The sequence below is a fragment of the Eucyclogobius newberryi genome, unplaced genomic scaffold (assembly GCF_026437365.1).
Source record: "Eucyclogobius newberryi isolate DKJ021-1_F unplaced genomic scaffold, fEucNew1.0.hap1 SCAF_8, whole genome shotgun sequence".
Lineage (NCBI taxonomy): Eukaryota > Metazoa > Chordata > Actinopteri > Gobiiformes > Gobiidae > Eucyclogobius > Eucyclogobius newberryi.
Window position 1 is genome coordinate 361,491 of NW_027316500.1, and position 17,528 is coordinate 379,018.

The following is a 17,528-nucleotide window of genomic DNA, read 5'->3' on the forward strand; positions in this document are numbered from 1 at the left end:
CGGTGAGGGCTCCAGGCTCCAGGGGCTCCGACCCGGAGCCTCCGACCCGCAGAAGGTGCTCCCTGGCCGGGCAAAGTCTGGCCGTGTGCGGGGTGGATGATCCCTGCTCCGCCTCACGCGAGTTCGAGACCGGCTGGGTGCCCTTTTATCCATGAGGCACTGCACTGCCTCCGGCAGCCGAGTTCGGGGCCCGGTGAGGGCTCCAGGCTCCAGGGGCTCCGACCCGGAGCCTCCGACCCGCAGAAGGTGCTCCCTGGCCGGGCAAAGTCTGGCCGTGTGCGGGGTGGATGATCCCTGCTCCGCCTCACGCGAGTTCGAGACCGGCTGGGTGCCCTTTTATCCAAGAATCAACTGGAGTGTGGAGCTTCTACGGGCCTCCAGGGGCACTGCCGACCCAGAGCTGTGCCCCGGCTTCAGTTCTCTGTATCTCAGGAAGTTTTTTATTTATACATTTATTTCATCCATAATCTCTGGCGCCTAAAGGGTTATCAGTCCTTGGGGCTTGGGGCTAGGCTTGGCGTTTGTCAAATATTTATTTATTTTTGTCCACCTTTATTTACAAAAAATACAGAAGATGGCAGCAGATGATAAGGTATTGAAACCAACAACTCTGTATTCTAACCCTTTAAGCGCCAAAGTCGCAGAAATGCAACTTTACCGTACAAGGAAATTAATGAAATAATAGTAGAAAATGAATCACTTCAGTCATTGGTCGGTTCGGTGCAACTTCCCTTTATTAGCCAGGTATGATCCAGGGCAGATCCGGTAAGGAAAAAAATGGCTGGAGGAAGTACACGTGGCATGCAATTTACAGCAGATTCTGACTCTGAAGGGTATTATCTCCCCGAGAGTGACGATGGATTTCCAAGTGGAGATGAAGGGACTTCGAAACAACGGACAGGTGCAAAGGACAGACGGAGGCGAGGAACCAGTGGAACCAGTGGCTGCAGTAAAACTTGCCCGGTGGATGAGAGCTGGGACATGCTGAGAGAGGTCGAGGTATTTGAGGCATGGATCAAACCTTTTGAAGACCCAGTTGGCTACACAGGAGAGATGGATCTGACGGATGCTAATCCATTTGATATTCTGTCACTCTTTCTGACCGATCAGTTTTGGACTTTCATTACTGATGAGACAAATAGATATGCACATCAGTGTATGGCACCTATGATTCTGAAGCCACATTCAAGATTTCTTGAGTGGTATGATGTATCAGTCACCGAAATGAAAGCTTTCTTCGCTTTGCATCTCTCCATGGGCCTTGTTGAGAAACCTGAAATCGAGGATTACTGGGGAACATTTTGGCTTACACAAACGCCTGGATTTGGAAATGTAATGTCAAGAAACAGATTTGAAATCATTCTTTCGTTCTTTCATTTTGTCAACAATAATGATTATGTGAGAACAGGCGAGCCCGGGCACGATAAACTGTTCAAAGTCCGCCCAATAATAGATTTGATTATTCCCAAATTTGCAGCAGTTTACAGTCCAATCAAGGAGCTTTCTTTAGATGAAATGACAATAGCTTTCAAGGGGAGATCTTCACTAAAATGTTACTCTCCGAATAAACCTGACAAATATGGCTATAGAGTGTATGCCCTGAGTGAAAGCTGTTCAGGGTATGTTTTGCGCTGGTCAATGCACACTGGACAGTACAAAAATAATGCAAGCAACATCAGTGCAACACACGCAGTTGTCCGTGAGTTGGTTTCTCCCTTTACGGGCAAAGGACACGAGATTTACATGGACAGTTACTATACCTCGCCTGTAATTGCAAATGAATTAGCAGATTTGGAAACTGGACTGTGTGGGACGGTAAGGATTACCAGGTTGGGGATGCCAAAATGCCTTGGTAAAAGTGGCTGAAAAAAGGAGATGACCCAGTTTTTTGCAGAAAGGGAAAACTCCTGGCTTGTGCTTGGCACGATACTAAACGTCTCACCATGTTGTCCACAGTCCATGGAAATGATTGTGTTCAGAGGAGGATCCGATCCAAGACAGATGACACTGGCTTCCGTGACATCAAAAGACCTGTATGTGTCGACCAGTACAACGCCTACATGGGTGGAGTGGACACTGCTGACCAGAGGATGAAGACATACCTCTTTCCACACAGGTCCCGGAAATGGTATCATCGCATATTCAATGCCATTATAAGCATAAGTATTGTCAACTCACACATCATATACACCAAATCCACTCCAGGCCCACACAAACCTTTAAAGGTTTACATTCAGAACATTATTGATGCATTACTGGCTGATCAAAAAACAAGAGAGGCGCTCAAGACCGGAGGGTGAAATGCCACAGAGACTCACAGAGCGTCATTGGCTTTGTCAAGCAGAGGGACGTCCAGACTGCGCCGTGTGCTCTGACCGCTCTCGTACCAAAGGCAGGCGGCAAACAAAGTACAGGTGCCGTCAGTGTGGCGTTGGCCTCTGTGCGGTTCCATGCAACGAGAGATACCATACGCTAAAAAACTTTAAATGCTGTCATTTGGATATGTAAAAGTGCAGGGTACCTTGACCCTGGATGGACATCTTTTCTGTGATGGCTCTCTCCTTTCTTCACTGCTTTCTCCACAACCTGCCTGGCACCAATGATGGATGTATAAGTTGGAAAAATAAAAAAAAATGAAAAAAATACATAATAAATACCGTGTTTGTCATCATTTGGTCAGAACTTGTAATCAGGGCCCGAGTTTGAAGATGTGAGCAAAAGGGGTGAAAATGGGTTAAAATGTGAAAAAACACCAAAATGAGCAAAATGAAATAATCCCCCATCATCAGTGCACTGTTTGCCCCCAGAAAAGCACTCCCCTGGGGCCTGGAGGTGATCTGACCACCAGAATATAGTACCATATACCCCTGCTGGACTTAGAAAAAAAAACGAGCTTCCAGCCAATAGTACACTATACCCGAGGGACTCTGTCGTTTTTCGGCAATAGTACACTATACCCGAGGGACTCTGTCGTTTTTCGGCAATAGTACACTATACCCGAGGGACTCTGTCGTTTTTCGGCAATAGTACACTATACCCGAGGGACTCTGTCGTTTTTCTGGGCCCGAGTTTGAAGATGTGAGCAAAAGGGGTGAAAATGGGTTAAAATGTGAAAAAACACCAAAATGAGCAAAATGAAATAATCCCCCATCATCAGTGCACTGTTTGCCCCCAGAAAAGCACTCCCCTGGGGCCTGGAGGTGATCTGACCACCAGAGTATAGTACCATATACCCCTGCTGTACTTAGAAAAAAAAACGAAATAGTACACTATGCCCGAAGGGACTCTGTCGTTTTTCGGCAATAGTACACTATACCCGAGGGACTCTGTCGTTTTTCCGGGCCGTAGTATGAAGTTGTGAGCAAAAGGGGTGAAAATGGGTTAAAATGTGAAAAAACACCAAAATGAGCAAAATGAAATAATCCCCCATCATCAGTGCACTGTTTGCCCCCAGAAAAGCACTCCCCTGGGGCCTGGAGGTGATCTGACCACCAGAGTATAGTACCATATACCCCTGCTGTACTTAGAAAAAAAAACGAAATAGTACACTATGCCCGAAGGGACTCTGTCGTTTTTCGGCAATAGTACACTATACCCGAGGGACTCTGTCGTTTTTCCGGGCCGTAGTATGAAGTTGTGAGCAAAAGGGGTGAAAATGGGTTAAAATGTGAAAAAACACCAAAATGAGCAAAATGAAATAATCCCCCATCATCAGTGCACTGTTTGCCCCCAGAAAAGCACTCCCCTGGGGCCTGGAGGTGATCTGACCACCAGAGTATAGTACCATATACCGCTGCTGTACTTAGAAAAAAAAAACGAAATAGTACACTATGCCCGAAGGGACTCTGTCGTTTTTCGGCAATAGTACACTATACCCGAGGGACTCTGTCGTTTTTCCGGGCCGTAGTATGAAGTTGTGAGCAAAAGGGGTGAAAATGGGTTAAAATGTGAAAAAACACCAAAATGAGCAAAATGAAATAATCCCCCATCATCAGTGCCCTGTTTGCCCCCAGAAAAGCACTCCCCTGGGGCCTGGAGGTGATCTGACCACCAGAGTATAGTACCATATGCCCCTGCTGTACTTAGAAAAAAAAACGAAATAGTACACTATGCCCAAAGGGACTCTGTCGTTTTTCGGCAATAGTACACTATACCCGAGGGACTCTGTCGTTTTTCCGGGCCGTAGTATGAAGTTGTGAGCAAAAGGGGTGAAAATGGGTTAAAATGTGAAAAAACACCAAAATGAGCAAAATGAAATAATCCCCCATCATCAGTGCACTGTTTGCCCCCAGAAAAGCACTCCCCTGGGGCCTGGAGGTGATCTGACCACCAGAGTATAGTACCATATGCCCCTGCTGTACTTAGAAAAAAAAACGAAATAGTACACTATGCCCAAAGGGACTCTGTCGTTTTTCGGCAATAGTACACTATACCCCGTTGGACTCTGTCGTTTTTTGGGCTCGTGGGAATAAGCGTTCAGCTCAAGAATCCCGGGCTAAATCACGCTGCTCCCGAGAAATTCTTACGCTGCTCTCACGCGGAATGTGCAAAATGGTAATGCTGGGAGGGACGGGCGGGCGGTTTTTGAGAATGACGTTTTTCGCAATTGAAACAGGTACATTTCCTGGTTGTGCGGCTACCGGGCAAGGAGCTCGTTTGACGGGCACACGAGGACCGCGATCGATGGGCCCCGTTCTGGTTTTATCCAGCTTCCAAGGCTCCTTCACAGCCGTAATGTCAAGTCATGGTTCGGAGGTGCGGAGGTGAGCGTCGGATCACGGAGCCTCTGAAGGAGCCCCGCGCTCCCGCGCTCCTCCGCGCTCTAAGCGCCGCTCAGACCCGGCATGAGAGGGTCTATTTTCGGCTTGATTTTACCAGACTCCCGGGCACTTCCAGAAGCTTCCTGGTTGCTCTGATTGCTCGGGGCAGAGCACAGTGTCACGCTGACCACGGGCTGTACGCGGAGGTGACCGCTGGTTGTAAGGCGAATCACGGAGCCTCTGATGGAGCCCCGTGCTCCCGCGCTCCTCCGCGCTCTAAGCGCCGCTCAGACCCGGCATGAGAGGGTCTATTTTCGGCTTGATTTTACCAGACACTCGGGCACTTCCAGAAGCTTCCTGGTTGCTCTGATTGCTCGGGGCAGAGCACAGTGTCATGCTGACCACGGGCTGTACGCGGAGGTGACCGCTGGTTGTAAGGCGAATCACGGAGCCTCTGATGGAGCCCCGTGCTCCCGCGCTCCTCCGCGCTCTAAGCGCCGCTCAGACCCGGCATGAGAGGGTCTATTTTCGGCTTGATTTTACCAGACTCCCGGGCACTTCCAGAAGCTTCCTGGTTGCTCTGATTGCTCGGGGCAGAGCACAGTATCACGCTGACCACGGGCTGTACGCGGAGGTGACCGCTGGTTGTAAGGCGAATCACGGAGCCTCTGATGGAGCCCCGTGCTCCCGCGCTCCTCCGCGCTCTAAGCGCCGCTCAGACCCGGCATGAGAGGGTCTATTTTCGGCTTGATTTTACCAGACTCCCGGGCACTTCCAGAAGCTTCCTGGTTGCTCTGATTGCTCGGGGCACAGCACAGTGTCACGCTGACCACGGGCTGTACGCGGAGGTGACCCGCTCCGTGATCTTAGCGCCGCCCAGACCCAGGGCCATCCACCCCGCACACGGCCAGACTTTGCCCGGCCAGGGATCACCTTCTGCGGGTCGGAGGCTCCGGGTCGGAGCCCCTGGAGCCCTCACCGGGCCCCGAACTCGGCTGCCGGAGGCAGTGCAGTGCCTCATGGATAAATGTGCACCCAGCTGGTCTCGAACTCGCGTGAGGCGGAGCAGGGATCATCCATGAATCAACCATGAAAATGGTACAAATCATGGTTCTATGTATACCAGACAAGGAGCTTGGTCTATTTGCACTCAAGACCCGCCATCGTAGGGCCCCGTTCTGGTTTTATCCAGCTTCGAAGGCTCCTGCGCACTGCGGGTTTGTTTACATTTTGCGGCTGTGGTTTGCTCCGGCCGGACACGTTGGAAGCGAGGCCGAGACAGAGGTCCCACCAGGCGCGGGGCGTCAGTCTGACTGGCTTACCCCGCGCCTGGCCCCTCTCATTGACTTTGAGCATGCTGTTGGTGCTTTAAAGCTCCATGACTTTACTGTTCCCCTCTTGCATACTGAAATAAAAGCTTCATCTGTTGAGCTCATATTGTGTTCAATTGCTACAGCGTACCTATCATCTTGTATCTTTCATTCAGTCCTCTAATTCTTTCAACAAGGTTTAAATAAATGCGCTTTCTATGTTCACATGCAGAAATCTGGGGATGAACCAGGGACTTCTAGATCTTCAGTCTATCGCTCTGCCAAATGAGTTATTTTGGTAAGGACAGCTGGTGGGTTCATGTCTTAAACAGGAACCTACTTATACACCCCAAGCATTTGATATTTGCTGAATGCCAATGGAAATGCGTGTGCACAATCTCTCTAGGTAACTTTGCTGTGGGTTGGTTATCAATCTGATATGATTTAAAACACACGTTCAAGGGTGTTTTTTACGTAGGGGGACAATGTGAAGATTGTTGCGTCATTCCACCCCAAATTCTGTCAACAAGTCGGCAGGAGTTATTAAAAGTTGGTTTAATAACTGCAAAGAGAATGAAAATCTTGGGAGATATACAAGATAAGCATTTGTAAAGAAACTTGGAAAGACCTTTTTTCCACATCAAATTTTACAGTTCTTCAACCACACATGAAGAGTCACCTGAACAGGGACTTGAACCCTGGACCCTCAGATTAAAAGTCTGATGCTCTACCGACTGATGGACGCATCATATGGCAATGGCATACAGTACATACATTGGCCATTCACTCACCTTAGCCAGCACAACAGCCCAGAGGCAGCCATGAAGACACGTGAAGAGGATCCATTGCGTTGTCAGCACAGGCAAATAAATGAACCATTTTATTGTCACCACTTGTGCTTCTTCATGCTCCTCATTTGGGTTGTCTTGTCAAAAATAGGAATTGTACTGCAGCAATCATGACTCTTGTTCCAAGTTTTATTTCCAATTAGACCTCAACCAGAGTCACTGTCTGTCTGCAATTCACAGAAAGTGCTTCATAGTTGGATTGTAGTTTTAGCTTCGCCCCCACTTGAATTGAATATTTTTGTATGGGTACTTTCTTTGTGTGTGAGTATTTTTCATTCTGATCATTTTTGCCAGAGTTCATTTCTATACGGCTACTTTTTGCTCAGGTAACATTTTGATCCAAGTCGTGTCTACCCTTGCCCTCATGTGCTATGTCTGTGTGCATTTAATAGTGCAATTATTTGTAAAATTGCTTATGATTTTCATATTTTGGCTAATAAATAAAAGTAGATCCTGATTACCTAGTCTTGATCAACGTTCGTGTAGTTCTGCACCTTTATAATGTAGCTCCAATTTGAGCTATGTGAAAGACAGTTACACAAAGGACTTGCAAAACAAATAGTAGATTTACTCAACAGGGCAAATCAAAGAGAGCAGCCATGTAGGATGCAGGCACATGCTCTGTGGTTTCATTGTGTAGAGGTCATCACATCTGCTTTACACGCAGAAGGTCCTGGGTTCGATCCCCAGGGAAACCAGCTGTGTGTTTCATGCAAACTCTCATTGACTTTGAGCATGCTGTTGGTGCTTTAAAGCTCCATGACTTTACTGTGCCCCTCTTGCATACTGAAATAAAAGCTTCATCTGTTGAGCTCATATTGTGTTCAATAGCTACAGCGTACCTATCATCTTGTATCTTTCATTCAGTCCTCTAATTCTTTCAACAAGGTTTAAATAAATGCGCTTTCTATGTTCACATGCAGAAATCTGGGGATGAACCAGGGACTTCTAGATCTTCAGTCTATCGCTCTGCCAAATGAGTTATTTTGGTAAGGACAGCTGGTGGGTTCATGTCTTAAACAGGAACCTACTTATACACCCCAAGCATTTGATATTTGCTGAATGCCAATGTAAATGTGTGTGCACAATCTCTCTAGGTAACTTTGCTGTGGGTTGGTTATCAATCTGATATGATTTAAAACACACGTTCAAGGGTGTTTTTTACGTAGGGGGACAATGTGAAGATTGTTGCGTCATTCCACCCCAAATTCTGTCAACAAGTCGGCAGGAGTTATTAAAAGTTGGTTTAATAACTGTAAAGAGACTAAAAATCTTGGGAGATATACAAGATAAGCATTTGTAAAGAAACTTGGAAAGACCTTTTTTCCACATCAAATTTTACAGTTCTTCAACCACACATGAAGAGTCACCTGAACAGGGACTTGAACCCTGGACCCTCAGATTAAAAGTCTGATGCTCTACCGACTGATGGACGCATCATATGGCAATGGCATACAGTACATACATTGGCCATTCACTCACCTTAGCTAGCACAACAGCCCAGAGGCAGCCATGAAGACACGTGAAGAGGATCCATTGCGTTGTCAGCACAGGCAAATAAATGAACCATTTTATTGTCACCACTTGTGCTTCTTCATGTTCCTCATTTGGTTTGTCTTGTCAAAAATAGGAATTGTACTGCAGAAATCATGACTCTTGTTCCAAGTTTTATTTCCAATTAGACCTCAACCAGAGCCACTGTCTGTCTGCAATTCACAGAAAGTGCTTCATAGTTGGATTGTAGTTTTAGCTTCGCCCCCACTTGAATTGAATATTTTTGTATGGGTACTTTCTTTGTGTGTGAGTATTTTTCATTCTGATCATTTTTGCCAGAGTTCATTTCTATACAGCTACTTTTTGCTAAGGTAACATTTTGATCCAAGTCGTGTCTACCCTTGCCCTCATGTGCTATGTCTGTGTGCATTTAATAGTGCAATTATTTGTAAAATTGCTTATGATTTTCATATTTTGGCTAATAAATAAAAGTAGATCCTGATTACCTAGTCTTGATCAATGTTCGTGTAGTTCTGCACCTTTATAATGTAGCTCCAATTTGAGCTATGTGAAAGACAGTTACACAAAGGACTTGCAAAACAAATAGTAGATTTACTCAACAGGGCAAATCAAAGAGAGCAGCCATGTAGGATGCAGGCACATGCTCTGTGGTTTCATTGTGTAGAGGTCATCACATCTGCTTTACACGCAGAAGGTCCTGGGTTCGATCCCCAGGGAAACCAGCTGTGTGTTTCTTACAAACTCTCATTGACTTTGAGCATGCTGTTGGTGCTTTAAAGCTCCATGACTTTACTGTTCCCCTCTTGCATACTGAAATAAAAGCTTCATCTGTTGAGCTCATATTGTGTTCAATTGCTACAGCGTACCTATCATCTTGTATCTTTCATTCAGTCCTCTAATTCTTTCAACAAGGTTTAAATAAATGCGCTTTCTATGTTCACATGCAGAAATCTGGGGATGAACCAGGGACTTCTAGATCTTCAGTCTATCGCTCTGCCAAATGAGTTATTTTGGTAAGGACAGCTGGTGGGTTCATGTCTTAAACAGGAACCTACTTATACACCCCAAGCATTTGATATTTGCTGAATGCCAATGGAAATGCGTGTGCACAATCTCTCTAGGTAACTTTGCTGTGGGTTGGTTATCAATCTGATATGATTTAAAACACACGTTCAAGGGTGTTTTTTACGTAGGGGGACAATGTGAAGATTGTTGCGTCATTCCACCCCAAATTCTGTCAACAAGTCGGCAGGAGTTATTAAAAGTTGGTTTAATAACTGCAAAGAGAATGAAAATCTTGGGAGATATACAAGATAAGCATTTGTAAAGAAACTTGGAAAGACCTTTTTTCCACATCAAATTTTACAGTTCTTCAACCACACATGAAGAGTCACCTGAACAGGGACTTGAACCCTGGACCCTCAGATTAAAAGTCTGATGCTCTACCGACTGATGGACGCATCATATGGCAATGGCATACAGCACATACATTGGCCATTCACTCACCTTAGCCAGCACAACAGCCCAGAGGCAGCCATGAAGACACGTGAAGAGGATCCATTGCGTTGACAGGCAAATAAATGAACCATTTTATTGTCACCACTTGTGCTTCTTCATGCTCCTCATTTGGGTTGTCTTGTCAAAAATAGGAATTGTACTGAAGCAATCATGACTCTTGTTCAAAGTTTTATTTCCAATTAGACCTCAACCAGAGCCACTGTCTGTCTGCAATTCACAGAAAGTGCTTCATAGTCGGATTGTAGTTTTAGCTTCGCCCCCACTTGAATTGAATATTTTTGTATGGGTACTTTCTTTGTGTGTGAGTATTTTTCATTCTGATCATTTTTGCCAGAGTTCATTTCTATACAGCTACTTTTTGCTAAGGTAACATTTTGATCCAAGTCGTGTCTACCATTGCCCTCATGTGCTATGTCTGTGTGCATTTAATAGTGCAATTATTTGTAAAATTGCTTATGATTTTCATATTTTGGCTAATAAATAAAAGTAGATCCTGATTACCTAGTCTTGATCAACGTTCGTGTAGTTCTGCACCTTTATAATGTAGCTCCAATTTGAGCTATGTGAAAGACAGTTACACAAAGGACTTGCAAAACAAATAGTAGATTTACTCAACAGGGCAAATCAAAGAGAGCAGCCATGTAGGATGCAGGCACATGCTCTGTGGTTTCATTGTGTAGAGGTCATCACATCTGCTTTACACGCAGAAGGTCCTGGGTTTGATCCCCAGGGAAACCAGCTGTGTGTTTAATACAAACTCTCATTGACTTTGAGCATGCTGTTGGTGCTTTAAAGCTCCATGACTTCCCTGTTCCCCTCTTGCATACTGAAATAAAAGCTTCATCTGTTGAGCTCATATTGTGTTCAATTGCTACAGCGTACCTATCATCTTGTATCTTTCATTCAGTCCTCTAATTCTTTCAACAAGGTTTAAATAAATGCACTTTCTATGTTCACATGCAGAAATCTGGGGATGAACCAGGGACTTCTAGATCTTCAGTCTATCGCTCTGCCAAATAAGTTATTTTGGTAAGGACAGCTGGTGGGTTCATGTCTTAAACAGGAACCTACTTATACACCCCAAGCATTTGATATTTGCTGAATGCCAATGGAAATGCGTGTGCACAATCTCTCTAGGTAACTTTGCTGTGGGTTGGTTATCAATCTGATATGATTTAAAACACACGTTCAAGGGTGTTTTTTACGTAGGGGGACAATGTGAAGATTGTTGCGTCATTCCACCCCAAATTCTGTCAACAAGTCGGCAGGAGTTATTAAAAGTTGGTTTAATAACTGTAAATAGACTGAAAAGCTTGGGAGATATACAAGATAAGCATTTGTAAAGAAACTTGGAAAGACCTTTTTTCCACATCAAATTTTACAGTTCTTCAACTACACATGAAGAGTCACCTGAACAGGGACTTGAACCCTGGACCCTCAGATTAAAAGTCTGATGCTCTACCGACTGATGGACGCATCATATGGCAATGGCATACAGTACATACATTGGCCATTCACTCACCTTAGCCAGCACAACAGCCCAGAGGCAGCCATGAAGACACGTGAAGAGGATCCATTGCGTTGACAGGCAAATAAATGAACCATTTTATTGTCACCACTTGTGCTTCTTCATGCTCCTCATTTGGGTTGTCTTGTCAAAAATAGGAATTGTACTGCAGCAATCATGACTCTTGTTCCAAGTTTTATTTCCAATTAGACCTCAACCAGAGCCACTGTCTGTCTGCAATTCACAGAAAGTGCTTCATAGTCGGATTGTAGTTTTAGCTTCGCCCCCACTTGAATTGAATATTTTTGTATGGGTACTTTCTTTGTGTGTGAGTATTTTTCATTCTGATCATTTTTGCCAGAGTTCATTTCTATACAGCTACTTTTTGCTAAGGTAACATTTTGATCCAAGTCGTGTCTACCCTTGCCCTCATGTGCTATGTCTGTGTGCATTTAATAGTGCAATTATTTGTAAAATTGCTTATGATTTTCATATTTTGGCTAATAAATAAAAGTAGATCCTGATTACCTAGTCTTGATCAACGTTCGTGTAGTTCTGCACCTTTATAATGTAGCTCCAATTTGAGCTATGTGAAAGACAGTTACACAAAGGACTTGCAAAACAAATAGTAGATTTACTCAACAGGGCAAATCAAAGAGAGCAGCCATGTAGGATGCAGGCACATGCTCTGTGGTTTCATTGTGTAGAGGTCATCACATCTGCTTTACACGCAGAAGGTCCTGGGTTTGATCCCCAGGGAAACCAGCTGTGTGTTTCATACAAACTCTCATTGACTTTGAGCATGCTGTTGGTGCTTTAAAGCTCCATGACTTCCCTGTTCCCCTCTTGCATACTTAAATAAAAGCTTCATCTGTTGAGCTCATATTGTGTTCAATTGCTACAGCGTACCTATCATCTTGTATCTTTCATTCAGTCCTCTAATTCTTTCAACAAGGTTTAAATAAATGCGCTTTCTATGTTCACATGCAGAAATCTGGGGATGAACCAGGGACTTCTAGATCTTCAGTCTATCGCTCTGCCAAATAAGTTATTTTGGTAAGGACAGCTGGTGGGTTCATGTCTTAAACAGGAACCTACTTATACACCCCAAGCATTTGATATTTGCTGAATGCCAATGGAAATGCGTGTGCACAATCTCTCTAGGTAACTTTGCTGTGGGTTGGTTATCAATCTGATATGATTTAAAACACACGTTCAAGGGTGTTTTTTACGTAGGGGGACAATGTGAAGATTGTTGCGTCATTCCACCCCAAATTCTGTCAACAAGTCGGCAGGAGTTATTAAAAGTTGGTTTAATAACTGTAAAGAGACTGAAAATCTTGGGAGATATACAAGATAAGCATTTGTAAAGAAACTTGGAAAGACCTTTTTTCCACATCAAATTTTACAGTTCTTCAACCACACATGAAGAGTCACCTGAACAGGGACTTGAACCCTGGACCCTCAGATTAAAAGTCTGATGCTCTACCGACTGATGGACGCATCATATGGCAATGGCATACAGCACATACATTGGCCATTCACTCACCTTAGCCAGCACAACAGCCCAGAGGCAGCCATGAAGACATGTGAAGAGGATCCATTGCGTTGTCAGCACAGGCAAATAAATGAACCATTTTATTGTCACCACTTGTGCTTCTTCATGCTCCTCATTTGGGTTGTCTTGTCAAAAATAGGAATTGTACTGCAGCAATCATGACTCTTGTTCCAAGTTTTATTTCCAATTAGACCTCAACCAGAGTCACTGTCTGTCTGCAATTCACAGAAAGTGCTTCATAGTTGGATTGTAGTTTTAGCTTCGCCCCCACTTGAATTGAATATTTTTGTATGGGTACTTTCTTTGTGTGTGAGTATTTTTCATTCTGATCATTTTTGCCAGAGTTCATTTCTATACGGCTACTTTTTGCTCAGGTAACATTTTGATCCAAGTCGTGTCTACCCTTGCCCTCATGTGCTATGTCTGTGTGCATTTAATAGTGCAATTATTTGTAAAATTGCTTATGATTTTCATATTTTGGCTAATAAATAAAAGTAGATCCTGATTACCTAGTCTTGATCAATGTTCGTGTAGTTCTGCACCTTTATAATGTAGCTCCAATTTGAGCTATGTGAAAGACAGTTACACAAAGGACTTGCAAAACAAATAGTAGATTTACTCAACAGGGCAAATCAAAGAGAGCAGCCATGTAGGATGCAGGCACATGCTCTGTGGTTTCATTGTGTAGAGGTCATCACATCTGCTTTACACGCAGAAGGTCCTGGGTTTGATCCCCAGGGAAACCAGCTGTGTGTTTCATACAAACTCTCATTGACTTTGAGCATGCTGTTGGTGCTTTAAAGCTCCATGACTTCCCTGTTCCCCTCTTGCATACTGAAATAAAAGCTTCATCTGTTGAGCTCATATTGTGTTCAATTGCTACAGCGTACCTATCATCTTGTATCTTTCATTCAGTCCTCTAATTCTTTCAACAAGGTTTAAATAAATGCGCTTTCTATGTTCACATGCAGAAATCTGGGGATGAACCAGGGACTTCTAGATCTTCAGTCTATCGCTCTGCCAAATAAGTTATTTTGGTAAGGACAGCTGGTGGGTTCATGTCTTAAACAGGAACCTACTTATACACCCCAAGCATTTGATATTTGCTGAATGCCAATGGAAATGCGTGTGCACAATCTCTCTAGGTAACTTTGCTGTGGGTTGGTTATCAATCTGATATGATTTAAAACACACGTTCAAGGGTGTTTTTTACGTAGGGGGACAATGTGAAGATTGTTGCGTCATTCCACCCCAAATTCTGTCAACAAGTGGGCAGGAGTTATTAAAAGTTGGTTTAATAACTGTAAAGAGACTGAAAAGCTTGGGAGATATACAAGATAAGCATTTGTAAAGAAACTTGGAAAGACCTTTTTTCCACATCAAATTTTACAGTTCTTCAACTACACATGAAGAGTCACCTGAACAGGGACTTGAACCCTGGACCCTCAGATTAAAAGTCTGATGCTCTACCGACTGATGGACGCATCATATGGCAATGGCATACAGTACATACATTGGCCATTCACTCACCTTAGCCAGCACAACAGCCCAGAGGCAGCCATGAAGACACGTGAAGAGGATCCATTGCGTTGACAGGCAAATAAATGAACCATTTTATTGTCACCACTTGTGCTTCTTCATGCTCCTCATTTGGGTTGTCTTGTCAAAAATAGGAATTGTACTGCAGCAATCATGACTCTTGTTCCAAGTTTTATTTCCAATTAGACCTCAACCAGAGCCACTGTCTGTCTGCAATTCACAGAAAGTGCTTCATAGTCGGATTGTAGTTTTAGCTTCGCCCCCACTTGAATTGAATATTTTTGTATGGGTACTTTCTTTGTGTGTGAGTATTTTTCATTCTGATCATTTTTGCCAGAGTTCATTTCTATACAGCTACTTTTTGCTAAGGTAACATTTTGATCCAAGTCGTGTCTACCCTTGCCCTCATGTGCTATGTCTGTGTGCATTTAATAGTGCAATTATTTGTAAAATTGCTTATGATTTTCATATTTTGGCTAATAAATAAAAGTAGATCCTGATTACCTAGTCTTGATCAACGTTCGTGTAGTTCTGCACCTTTATAATGTAGCTCCAATTTGAGCTATGTGAAAGACAGTTACACAAAGGACTTGCAAAACAAATAGTAGATTTACTCAACAGGGCAAATCAAAGAGAGCAGCCATGTAGGATGCAGGCACATGCTCTGTGGTTTCATTGTGTAGAGGTCATCACATCTGCTTTACACGCAGAAGGTCCTGGGTTTGATCCCCAGGGAAACCAGCTGTGTGTTTCATACAAACTCTCATTGACTTTGAGCATGCTGTTGGTGCTTTAAAGCTCCATGACTTCCCTGTTCCCCTCTTGCATACTTAAATAAAAGCTTCATCTGTTGAGCTCATATTGTGTTCAATTGCTACAGCGTACCTATCATCTTGTATCTTTCATTCAGTCCTCTAATTCTTTCAACAAGGTTTAAATAAATGCGCTTTCTATGTTCACATGCAGAAATCTGGGGATGAACCAGGGACTTCTAGATCTTCAGTCTATCGCTCTGCCAAATAAGTTATTTTGGTAAGGACAGCTGGTGGGTTCATGTCTTAAACAGGAACCTACTTATACACCCCAAGCATTTGATATTTGCTGAATGCCAATGGAAATGCGTGTGCACAATCTCTCTAGGTAACTTTGCTGTGGGTTGGTTATCAATCTGATATGATTTAAAACACACGTTCAAGGGTGTTTTTTACGTAGGGGGACAATGTGAAGATTGTTGCGTCATTCCACCCCAAATTCTGTCAACAAGTCGGCAGGAGTTATTAAAAGTTGGTTTAATAACTGTAAAGAGACTGAAAATCTTGGGAGATATACAAGATAAGCATTTGTAAAGAAACTTGGAAAGACCTTTTTTCCACATCAAATTTTACAGTTCTTCAACCACACATGAAGAGTCACCTGAACAGGGACTTGAACCCTGGACCCTCAGATTAAAAGTCTGATGCTCTACCGACTGATGGACGCATCATATGGCAATGGCATACAGTACATACATTGGCCATTCACTCACCTTAGCCAGCACAACAGCCCAGAGGCAGCCATGAAGACACGTGAAGAGGATCCATTGCGTTGACAGGCAAATAAATGAACCATTTTATTGTCACCACTTGTGCTTCTTCATGCTCCTCATTTGGGTTGTCTTGTCAAAAATAGGAATTGTACTGCAGCAATCATGACTCTTGTTCCAAGTTTTATTTCCAATTAGACCTCAACCAGAGCCACTGTCTGTCTGCAATTCACAGAAAGTGCTTCATAGTCGGATTGTAGTTTTAGCTTCGCCCCCACTTGAATTGAATATTTTTGTATGGGTACTTTCTTTGTGTGTGAGTATTTTTCATTCTGATAATTTTTGCCAGAGTTCATTTCTATACAGCTACTTTTTGCTAAGGTAACATTTTGATCCAAGTCGTGTCTACCCTTGCCCTCATGTGCTATGTCTGTGTGCATTTAATAGTGCAATTATTTGTAAAATTGCTTATGATTTTCATATTTTGGCTAATAAATAAAAGTAGATCCTGATTACCTAGTCTTGATCAATGTTCGTGTAGTTCTGCACCTTTATAATGTAGCTCCAATTTGAGCTATGTGAAAGACAGTTACACAAAGGACTTGCAAAACAAATAGTAGATTTACTCAACAGGGCAAATCAAAGAGAGCAGCCATGTAGGATGCAGGCACATTCCCTGTGGTTTCATTGTGTAGAGGTCATCACATCTGCTTTATACGCAGAAGGTCCTGGGTTCGATCCCCAGTGAAACCAGCTGTGTGTTTCATGCAAACTCTCATTGACTTTGAGCATGCTGTTGGTGCTTTAAAGCTCCATGACTTTACTGTGCCCCTCTTGCATACTGAAATAAAAGCTTCATTTGTTGAGCTCATATTGTGTTCAATAGCTACAGCGTACCCATCATCTTGTATCTTTCATTCAGTCCTCTAATTCTTTCAACAAGGTTTAAATAAATGCACTTTCTATGTTCACATGCAGAAATCTGGGGATGAACCAGGGACTTCTAGATCTTCAGTCTATCGCTCTGCCAAATGAGTTATTTTGGTAAGGACAGCTGGTGGGTTCATGTCTTAAACAGGAACCTACTTATACACCCCAAGCATTTGATATTTGCTGAATGCCAATGGAAATGCGTGTGCACAATCTCTCTAGGTAACTTTGAGGTGGGTTGGTAATCAATCTGATATGATTTAAAACACACGTTCAAGGGTGTTTTTTACGTAGGGGGACAATGTGAAGATTGTTGCGTCATTCCACCCCAAATTCTGTCAACATGTCGGCAGGAGTTATTAAAAGTTGGTTTAATAACTGTAAAGAGACTAAAAATCTTGGGAGATATACAAGATAAGCATTTGTAAAGAAACTTGGAAAGACCTTTTTCCACATCAAATTTTACAGTTCTTCAACCACACATGAAGAGTCACCTGAACAGGGACTTGAACCCTGGACCC

General features: G+C 43.4%; 7 non-coding genes and 1 pseudogene across 7 annotated transcripts; 7 read left to right on the plus strand and 1 right to left on the minus strand.

Annotated features, from left to right (window-relative positions):
* The window catches only part of LOC140351445 (piggyBac transposable element-derived protein 4-like), a 255,983-nt pseudogene that overhangs the window by 135,849 nt on the left and 102,606 nt on the right, over positions 1-17,528 (minus strand).
* On the plus strand, positions 7,544-7,616 carry trnav-uac (transfer RNA valine (anticodon UAC)). Its single transcript has one exon. It is a non-coding gene; the product is annotated as a tRNA-Val (tRNA).
* On the plus strand, positions 9,083-9,155 carry trnav-uac (transfer RNA valine (anticodon UAC)). Its single transcript has one exon. It is a non-coding gene; the product is annotated as a tRNA-Val (tRNA).
* Positions 10,617-10,689, plus strand: trnav-uac (transfer RNA valine (anticodon UAC)). Its single transcript has one exon. It is a non-coding gene; the product is annotated as a tRNA-Val (tRNA).
* On the plus strand, positions 12,151-12,223 carry trnav-uac (transfer RNA valine (anticodon UAC)). The gene has a single exon. It is a non-coding gene; the product is annotated as a tRNA-Val (tRNA).
* trnav-uac (transfer RNA valine (anticodon UAC)) lies at positions 13,690-13,762 on the plus strand. Its single transcript has one exon. It is a non-coding gene; the product is annotated as a tRNA-Val (tRNA).
* Positions 15,224-15,296, plus strand: trnav-uac (transfer RNA valine (anticodon UAC)). Its single transcript has one exon. It is a non-coding gene; the product is annotated as a tRNA-Val (tRNA).
* On the plus strand, positions 16,758-16,830 carry trnai-uau (transfer RNA isoleucine (anticodon UAU)). Its single transcript has one exon. It is a non-coding gene; the product is annotated as a tRNA-Ile (tRNA).